A 9578-nucleotide genomic window follows, 5' to 3' on the forward strand; every position below is an offset into this window, starting at 1 on the left:
TCCTGGTCTTGCAGCTGTAATGGAGAGCCAAGCTGTAAAACCAGGACGCCTACATTTCCCATCAAAACTTGAGGGAAGCTGACAAGTGTCCAACCTGTGTCAGGCGTCACTTGTAGCTTGGCTCTCTGTCTCTCTCCCCAAAGGCTAGCAAGTAGCTAGCAGCAGCTCTGTCGCACTCCACTGCTCGCTGAAAGTGAAACCAGAACTGGGAGCGCAGTGCTTTTTATAAGCTGAGGTCCCACGCAGCAGGTCTGTGTTTGGCCGTCAGAGCTGCCTATCAGGGTTTGCAGGGATGAGATTGGAGTGCCCATGGCTACAGGACACCCCCTTCCCCCTCCCTCCCCTGAGTGTCTTCTCCCAACTTGTAACCGCTTTGCAGCTCCATGGTTGGAAGGAAGACCTGCCGATCAAGGTAAGATGGGCTTCCATTTGGGTTTCCAGGGTGACAGAAGGAGCGCAGATAGAGTTCAGGCATTCCCCCGGCTCCGTTGCCAGGGGAATTGATTGCTGGCGCCTGACTGTCTGGCTTCCCGAACTGCAGCTGAACGCACCGAACCAGCCTTCTTCTGAACGCTGGTTCGTTGGCCGTGGACAGTCACGAGCCGCCGGATCGCGATTGCATGATTGACATTTTCGTGGGTTTTTGAAGTTCGTAATGTGGTTTGTGCCCATCTCTAGTCACAACTCATGAATAGAAGCTTCTCCCTGGAGGCAGGCAAGGTAGCTACTCCTTTACCAACTCCTGGTGGGAGGGGCTTCTCCTTCAGTCTCCCAGATAGGTCCAGAAGATGTGCTGCTCCCCATACTAAAACTTATTGACTTGAAACACTCCAACAGTCAAAGAACACATAACAGGAAAAAAAACCCAGAAAGAACAACAAAGGGCAGAAGAAGCAGTGACATGCTGCCCACCAGGGTTCTCCACTGGCACTCTGACAGCAGGGAGGGATTGACTCTCCCATTGTAGGACCACTGAGAAGGGAAATTCATGGTAAGTGAACTTTCCAGTCTCCAGTGGACCAGGGTGAGGGTGGGACAGTTGCAACTAATGGGGTGTACAAAAGCAGTATAAAACTAGGGAAAGACCTTAAATTTATCTTGTCAGAGGCTGTTGTAGGACTCTCCTCGTGAAGGAAGCATCCTTTGAGGTCTTCCTATCAAAGTGAAGGTGTGCACTGAGGTGTGTACTGAGTGAAGGTGTGCACTGACTTCCATGTGACTGCCCAGCACACCATTTCCAGCAACAGGGAGTCCGTATAGGCTGCTGAGGTAGCAGACCCCCTTAGTTACCCTCAGAGAGGTGGAGGGAGAACAACTGTGGAGAAAAGGAATCACTGTGCTCTTTATGAAGCGCAGAAAAATGACTATCTTGCCGTTTCCACACACGTTGAATAATGCGCTTTCAATGCACTTTAGTTATCCTTTAGAAGTGGATTTTTTGTTCCACACATGGAAAATCAGTTATAAATGTTCACTAAAGCATATTGAAAGTGGATTATCCAACGTGTGTGGAAGCAGCCACCGTCTGCTGACCAGAAAGGGTAGAAACTGGCAAATTGAGGAAGAAGCCCCTCCCACTAGGAGCTGGCAAAAGACTGATGACCCTGCTGTCTCCAGAGAAGAGCTTCCAGCTATCAATTGTGACTGTCTCACCCTGGACCACTGGAGAATGCAGAACTTCTAATTTTGAGCCAAAATTGTGGCTTAAAACCACACCCTTAGAAGGAAGCACAAAAATGTGGGTTTTGATTTCAGGTCCACTTGATTTTCTGGTTGGGTTACGGATTAACTTTGGAAATGAAAGCAGCTACTATAAATAGCTACCTCCAAGTTTTAATGCAGACCAAATATATAAATTGGCATTGTGCAATTACATCAGCAGCAGCAAGGATAATCTTAGAGCACGCCTGAGATTCCAGAGTTAACTCCTACAGCTTGACTCAAATCTACCTGCAGCAAAGAAACTAGGCAGGGTAGTTATTTCAAATCAGTACATGAAATTTGGTTCATCATTGTGTCTTCTGTGCAGTCCCACATGGGAACTGCACATGCGCAGGCCAACCATGGATGTTCCAAAGCTCCTAGAGGTACAAAATGCTTGCCTAAACTTTTAGTGTGCTTTCCCCCCAGTCGCAGCTACAAAAGGTGGGGCAAGCTGCTCTCTCCCTTGGTTTTTCTTTTGCCCCCACTGAAAAAGGATGTGTCATCTCTCCGCTCTTCGGTTCCAACTCCTACAAGTACAAGTTCGGGCCTTTGATTCCATGGCATAGAAGGCCCTATTCAAGAAGTGTTCATGTTGTGGGACAAAAATGGCCTAATCAGATGGGTACGACAAATGCCTTCTTTGTCTGGGCAAGGGCCATGACACTTTGCAGTGTGCAACCTGTAAACAGTTTATGCCCAAAGCATGCCATGAAAGGGCGTCACTTAAAGAGGCTCTTTGGGAGTCATTCCTGAAGGGATCTACCATATTAATGCCATAGATAATGAACCACAGAACCCAGAATGGGCCCCCTCAGTTCCTCCAGCCTGTTCAGAGCCTAGTACCAGCCCAAAGGACCAGTCAGTTCCAGACGTACCTTCGTCAGTTCCAACTCAGTGCCAGTTAGAGCCACCTACAAAAAAGGCTAAGTTCAAGTCGAAGCATGCTGATAAAACATTGACTTCTAAGTTGCAAAAGAGGGGGAAACCCTCTTCTTCAGCTACAAATGCTTCAGTCACATTGAGTTCACTCAGGGTTCCGAGAACTCCATCTTCAACCCTCAGAAGGTGTTCCGCTTTGGTTCTATCCCTCTCAAAAGGTGACATTCTGGAAATTATAGAATTGTCTACACCCATTTCTCCATTGCCGCCAACACCAATACAGCCTGGAGAAAGACAGAAGGGTTCCTCAGTTCCATCTGAGAATGACAATTGCTTGAAACTGGCCATTGGTTCCATTATTTTCCATATGGCTCCCCGTCCCCTCATTACTTCTTCTATGACAAAGACCCTTATGTTTTGTTCATTCAGAACCAAGAGGCAAAACTAAATCTTCATTGGTTCTGGCCACAATTCCAGAGGAAAACACTGTTCCAGAACCATCTCTGCCAGAATTCCTTACTGAAAATTCTGCTGTGTTTCTGAGTGAGGATCTCTGTTTGTACATCAAGCAGTCCAGATGGTGAAATCTCTGGACATTGAGGTGATCTACTCTTCTCTGACCTCTTCAGATCAAGTCTTCAAGGTCCTGCATTCAGAAGTGACTGGACCGGTAGCATTGCCTACAATGCAAGGCATGCTTGACATGACTAAAGATGTGTAATCCAGACTGGCCTGGACTCCAGTGACGTCAAAAAAGCTGGATAATATACATAAAACCAAACAAGAAAAATTAGGTTTCTTGTTTACTCACCCTCCTGCCAATTCTATTGTTACTGAGACCCTCCAAGGCAAGGGCCTCCAAAAAAGCACGGGCCATTTGGCTCCAATTGATAAAGAAAGCAGGAAACTAGACATACTGGGTAGAAAGGTTTATGCTTCTGCAGCCTTAACCTTTAGAACCAGTAATTATGAGCCCACTACCAGCTTTTCTTCTGGGAAAAGAGAGCCCCATACTTAGGCCTAATCCCAGATGAGAAGCAAAGACTTGCTAAAATTTTGCAAGGAGACACTTTAAGTCTCCCCAAACAACAAATTAATACTGCCAGACATATTGTAGATTGCTCTTTGAGAGCTATGGCCTCCGCAATTGTAATATGTAAGCATACATGGCTCAGAACCACAGCACTAGCCCCTAACCATATGATGAGGATAGAAGACCTTCCCTATGATGATACAGACTTTTCTTCATCCACCACAGATGAGGCACTCAAAAAGATTAAGGATAATAAGGAGACAGCAAGGTCATTGGGTATCACACCTCTCTTCTTCCTCTGCCTCTCTTCAATCTCAAAGGATATATTTCCGAACCAAATCAAAAGACGGTTCCCGTTCCCCAAGGGATCAGTCTGGGTTCAATAAGCAGGGCTTGTGACACCATGACTTCTGGCAGTCAACCAAGACTATAACAACAACAACAACATTTGATTTATATACCACCCTTCAGGATGACTTAACACCCTCTCAGAGCAGTTTACAAAGTATGTCATTATTATCCCTACAACAACAATCAACCTGTGAGGTGGGTGGGGTTGAGAGAGCTCCAGAGAGCTGTGACTGACCCAAGGTCACCCAACTGGCTTCAAGTGGAGGAGAATCAAACCCGGTTCTCCAGATTAGAGTCCCGCACTCTTAACCACTACACAAAAATGGCTCTCTATTGCCTAGAGTTCATGACAAATCCACCCAACATTCCCCTTCTGTCTAACCCTCCACCTCCTCCTGGCTAACTCTTAGAGGAAGTGCAGTCATTGATGAAGAAACATGCCATAGAACCAGTTCCATCTATTTTACAGATGGGGTGTTTTCCCAATATTTTATTGTTGACATAATGTCAGGAGGCTCCCGCCCCATTTTAGACCTCTGTTCCCTAAACAAGTTTATAATTTTCAAAAAGTTTCAAATGTTGTTGTTAAAATATGTTTTACTCCTGTTTAAAACTCAGGCTTGGTTCATTGCTGTTGATTTAAATGACACATTTTCTTGTTCCAATAAATGTTCACTACAGACTGTTTCTTCACTTTCAGTGTGGTTTCAAGAACTACCAGTACAAGATTCTTCCTTTCAGCCTCTCCTCTTCTCCTCATATTTTTACGAAGGTAAAAATAGTAGTATTGAGCCACCTCAGAGAGAAATGGTGTGCCATTTTCCCCTACCTAGACAGCTGGCTTCTGGTGGGCCACTCCAAAAAATCCCCGCCCCAGGACATGTCTCCAGTCCTTACTATCCTTCACCAGCTGGGCCTGAAGATCAATGTGGAGAAGTCATCCCTGATTCCCCAGCAAAATGTTATATTTGTGGGGGCAGTCTTAGATTCCTCCCTAGCCCTTGCCTTCTCTACCCCAGAAAGGATAGGGAAATTTCTCCTCACTCTAAACAAGGTTGTTTCATACAGGCACCAAAGTGGAAAACTTATAGCCTCTCTGACTCTGATAGTTCTGTTTGCCAGGCTTCATTCCCTACAGAACTGGTTCATCAGAGTGTTCCATTGACCCCAACAGAACCTGTACAAGCAGTTCTCTATTCCAAGGTTCATCCACAGGTCCCTGGAGTGGTGGAACAACACACAGATCCTCTTAGTTGGGACCCCTTTCAGCTCCTCTCCAGTTCACATATCAATCTACACAGATGCCTCTCTGTCAGGATGGAGTCTTGTTCTGGGACCACTCAGATAAAGGGAGCATGGTCCTCTCAAGAATCATCCAAGCACATCAAACTCCTTAAACTCAGAGCAAAAAGGTATGCTGTGAAAGGTCTGATTTGTCTAATGTAAGGCAAGAATGTTCAGATAAGCATGGACAATACGACTGCCATGCGTTACTGGAACAGACGGGGGGCACAGCTTCCCTAGCTCTCTCCCAGGAATCCTCTCTGATAAGGGAATGGGCTATCCAACATCAAGTCACTCTCTTTGCCATACACATAATGGGCAAGGGCAATGTTCTGGCAGATGCACTAAGTTAGTCCAAATCCCAGAACTACAAATGGTCCATCTGCATGGACTTCCTCCATCCTGTGTTTGCAATGTGGGGATATCCTATCATAGATCTGTTTGCCACAAACCTCAACAGGAGATGTGCTCAGTATTGTTCATTGGCAGGAAAGGGGAAGGCCTATCTCAGGGACACCTTTCAGTTCCTGTGGTCAGGCACCCTCTTTATTCATTCCCCACTCTTCCTCTTATGACGTTGACACTCAGAAAAATGATGAGGGAAGGTTCCTCAGCAACCATAACAACTCCTTACTGGCCGAGGCAAGCCTGATTTGCCACTCTATTTCAAATGGCACAGGGCAGAATTTACCATTTTCCTTTAACACCAGACCTGCCACCGGACAATGTGGCTCTCCATCACAACCAGGGCACTCTGAAACTGACAGCCTGGTTCATATCCTTCTTGGACTGATTGTCTCCTCCCCTGTCCAGAAGATTCTGTTGGAAGCTAGGAAACCATACACCAGGAAATCATACCTGGCCAAATGGAAAAGATTTTCTCTTTGGGCTGCAGGCAACAACTTGAACCAGGTCCCCAGCCTCATTACTATCTGTTTTGCGCTATTTGGTTCATCTTAAGGATCAAAGTTTGGATAATTCCCCCATTAAAGTCCACATAGTGGCCATTTTGGCCGACTGTAACGATATAAATGGGTAATCTCTCTTTGCCCAATCACAATGCAAGTCCTTCCTCAGAGGTTTAGCAAACCTATATCCTCCAGCATCTAGGCCAATTCTCCAGCAAACTCTCTCCTTGGTTCTCACTTCACTCATTCAAGCTCCTGGCTACCTGTTCCCTTCTGACAGCTAAGACAGCTAAGATAGCCTTGGCTAGGAGGGTGAGTGAATTGCAGACCCTGGGACATGACCTTCCTTTCACTAAGATGTTTGCATATAAAGTGGTCCTCCATCTGAGCCTCCCTTTTCTGCCAAAGGTCATCTCCATTTTTCACTTAAATCAGGACATTGTCTTACCGGTATTTTCCCCCTCTCCTATGACTGACACAGAGAGACTTCTGCACACCCTTGGTGTTAAACATCCTCTGTGCTTGGACAGGACAGTCCTTTCCAAAAGGACCCTAATTGTTTTGTCTCATTTAACGGGCTGGAAAAGGGCCTGAAGGTCACCACAAAAAGCATTTCAAATTGGATAGTTGGCTCATTAAGGATTGTTATAATCAATCTAAACAATCATGCCCATTGCACGAGGGCTCAGTTCACCTCGTCAGCCTTTAGCTTGGGCATCCCTTTAGTGGAATTATGTAAGGCAGTCTCCTGGTCTACTCTGTCCACATCCATCAAACGTTATGCCATTAACATAGACTCCAGAAGGGACGCAGCTGCGGGCAAGGCCATCCTGAAGAGTCTCTTCCATTAAAGAGTTTCACGCCCACCTCCTGGGTAAGTCAGCTCACTAATCTCCCATGGGGGACTGCACAGAAAACGCAACGATGAAAACAGTGTTGTGCTTACCAGTAACTGTTGTTCATTGAGTGGTCTTCTGTGCAGGAACACATCCCTCCCTCCTTCCCTGCTGTGTGCTCTTTTTCTTACCTTCCTTCTACACCAGCAGCTTAGACAACTGAGGGAGGGAGCTGCTTGCCCCACCTTTTATAGCTGCACCTGGGGGGAAGTTGATTAAAAATGTATGTATATTTAATGCAAATGAAAATGAAAAATGAAGTGGTTAAAGAATGCATGACTAAATGGTCACAAAATTTAGGCTATAATATCGATTTAGCAAAATGGAGTAAATTGTGGATAGTAAATATTAAAATAACTAAATATGTTACTTTTAAAGAGAACTTGTATAAGATGTTTTACAGATGGCATCTAACACCAGATAGATTGGCTAAAGTGTATAAGAATATGTCAAATAGACGTTGGAAATGTGGGAAACTTACAGGAACATTTTATCACATGTGGCGGACTTGTCAAGATATACATAAATTTTGGGAAAATGTGCAGTGGCAGGAGCACACAGACAAAAGAATTTTGAAAGGATTGGTGTTCCCCAAAAGCTTAACTTCCCTTTATCAAAGGAAATGACACATGTGCAAAAACAAAAGACCTCTTTTCTCCCTTTTCCATAATGATGGGCAGTAGATTAGGACAAACAAGTCCTATCAGAATATATTCAGGTGACAAGAATGCAAGGTCTCAATTGCAACACATTAAAAGGCCTATGGGGGATAATAGCAGAACAAGGATGGCATGCAGAATTGTGTATGCAGCAGAATGTGCCAGAGGGAGCTCCCATCTTGTTACCTGAAGTGGTCTCCTTGCATAAATATGATTTATGGGGGGAATTAGCTGGCAAGGAAGATGGCTATATGAGAGGCGGTAACTGGAATTGAATCACCTGTGTCTACGGGGTCCCAATCCCAATAAGCCAAGCGAGTCTGTTGCTTCAAATCAGTCAATAATTTTATTTTAAGGTACAGAACTTCATGCACATACACGCCAATTACTGGGGAAAATAACCACAGAGAGAGAGAGAGAGTCCTAGGAAATGATAGCCAGAAGCATGGGAATAGAGCAAGAGGGAGTAATCATATCTACCTATCCTGGGAAGGGGTCCAGTCCATAGGAGAGAAGCTTCAAACGTCCTGCGTCATCAGCCCAGAGAGGTGTGGAACAGTGCTTGTTGATCCAGGAAAGCAAGCAAGCATGAACGAAGAGAGACTTAGGGAGGTGACCCTGAGGGAGAAGCCAGGAAGCTTGCATGATTTGAATGGGGCCAGGACCCTACCTTTATAAGTCAAATGTGCCTTAAGGCAGAGGAGAGTTCTCCTGGCAGTTAGGACAAAGAGTCTAATGGTCGGTTCCTGGGTGTAACAAAGGATTCAAGTACTTTGGTTGATGGCTGTCAGGGTGCATGCAAGCAGATGCAAAACTAGTTCCAGCACTGCACAAAAGGGACAGTTTTCCTGATGAAGTACCGGAGCCAGGTTAAGTGTTTTTGGGGAGGGGATACAATGTGCCAGGAACGACTGTACATGCTTATGAATGCCAATTGATTAATTCCTCGATCACGGATAGGAAATCTCATCACGGGAGAAGGGACAGGAATGTGTTAAGTGGGGGTGACTCAGCGAGACCTTTACTGCTCTGGACCTTCAAGAGCATGGGTGGACAGCAAGACCAGTTGCATCACAATGCCTCTGCATTCCAATGCGGCATTCCGTACACACCTGGTTCTCCAGGGCAGGATCTGGCAACGACAGGGGCTCTCTGGTTGGCAGTGCTGCAGCCATTTTAAACCCCAGAGGCTTGTATACTTTTAATATCATGAGCAGTCATATGAAAACTGCTATTAAAATGGCGGAGGCCGGGTTGACTGCTCGCAATCTGGCATGGTACCCAATTGATAAGAGGCAGCACATGCAGCTTACAGTCTGCCTGCACGCCATTATCTGAAATGAAAGCCCAAAGTGCAACCCCTTGGAATACCACAGAGGACTCTGACATGAGAAAAAGGACTGACCTAGAGAAAAAGGTTGCAGTTTTAGTCCTAAGAACAGAGGGATGATGTCAAATAGAGAGTTGGTTGACCAGGCCTCATTAGTCTTGCCTGAACCTGTTCGGAACTTTGTGTATCACCAGAAACCTATAAAGATATATATAATTATTACACTTGATCTTAGCCAAAAGGCCGAGAAGCGATGATATATATAATTATTGGCTTATCAGAGAACTCCCCAAAGTAAAGCTCCCCTCCTTTTTATCTTCTCATTGAATCTTTCATGCTTCTATTTTTTCCTTTTTTATTTTCTTTTTATCCCCACCCCCATCCAGGATTGATTTTTGGCACAGGAAGATTGTGTTAGGAGGATCATCCTTAAGAGTAACGGGCAGCCTGAACCAGACACACTAGTATGAATAAAGGAGATGAGTAATAGAAGACTAGTCACTGTGATGGAGTAGTCCCCAGATCTATTGTTGA

The 9578-nt window shown here is 45.3% G+C and overlaps 1 pseudogene; it reads right to left on the reverse strand.

The window, feature by feature from the left end:
- Window positions 1-9172: 9172 nt before the first annotated feature.
- On the reverse strand, window positions 9173-9299 carry LOC129325345 (U2 spliceosomal RNA; annotated as a pseudogene).
- Between the last annotated feature and the right edge of the window lie 279 nt (window positions 9300-9578).

This window comes from Eublepharis macularius, chromosome 2, assembly GCF_028583425.1.
Source record: "Eublepharis macularius isolate TG4126 chromosome 2, MPM_Emac_v1.0, whole genome shotgun sequence".
NCBI lineage: Eukaryota > Metazoa > Chordata > Lepidosauria > Squamata > Eublepharidae > Eublepharis > Eublepharis macularius.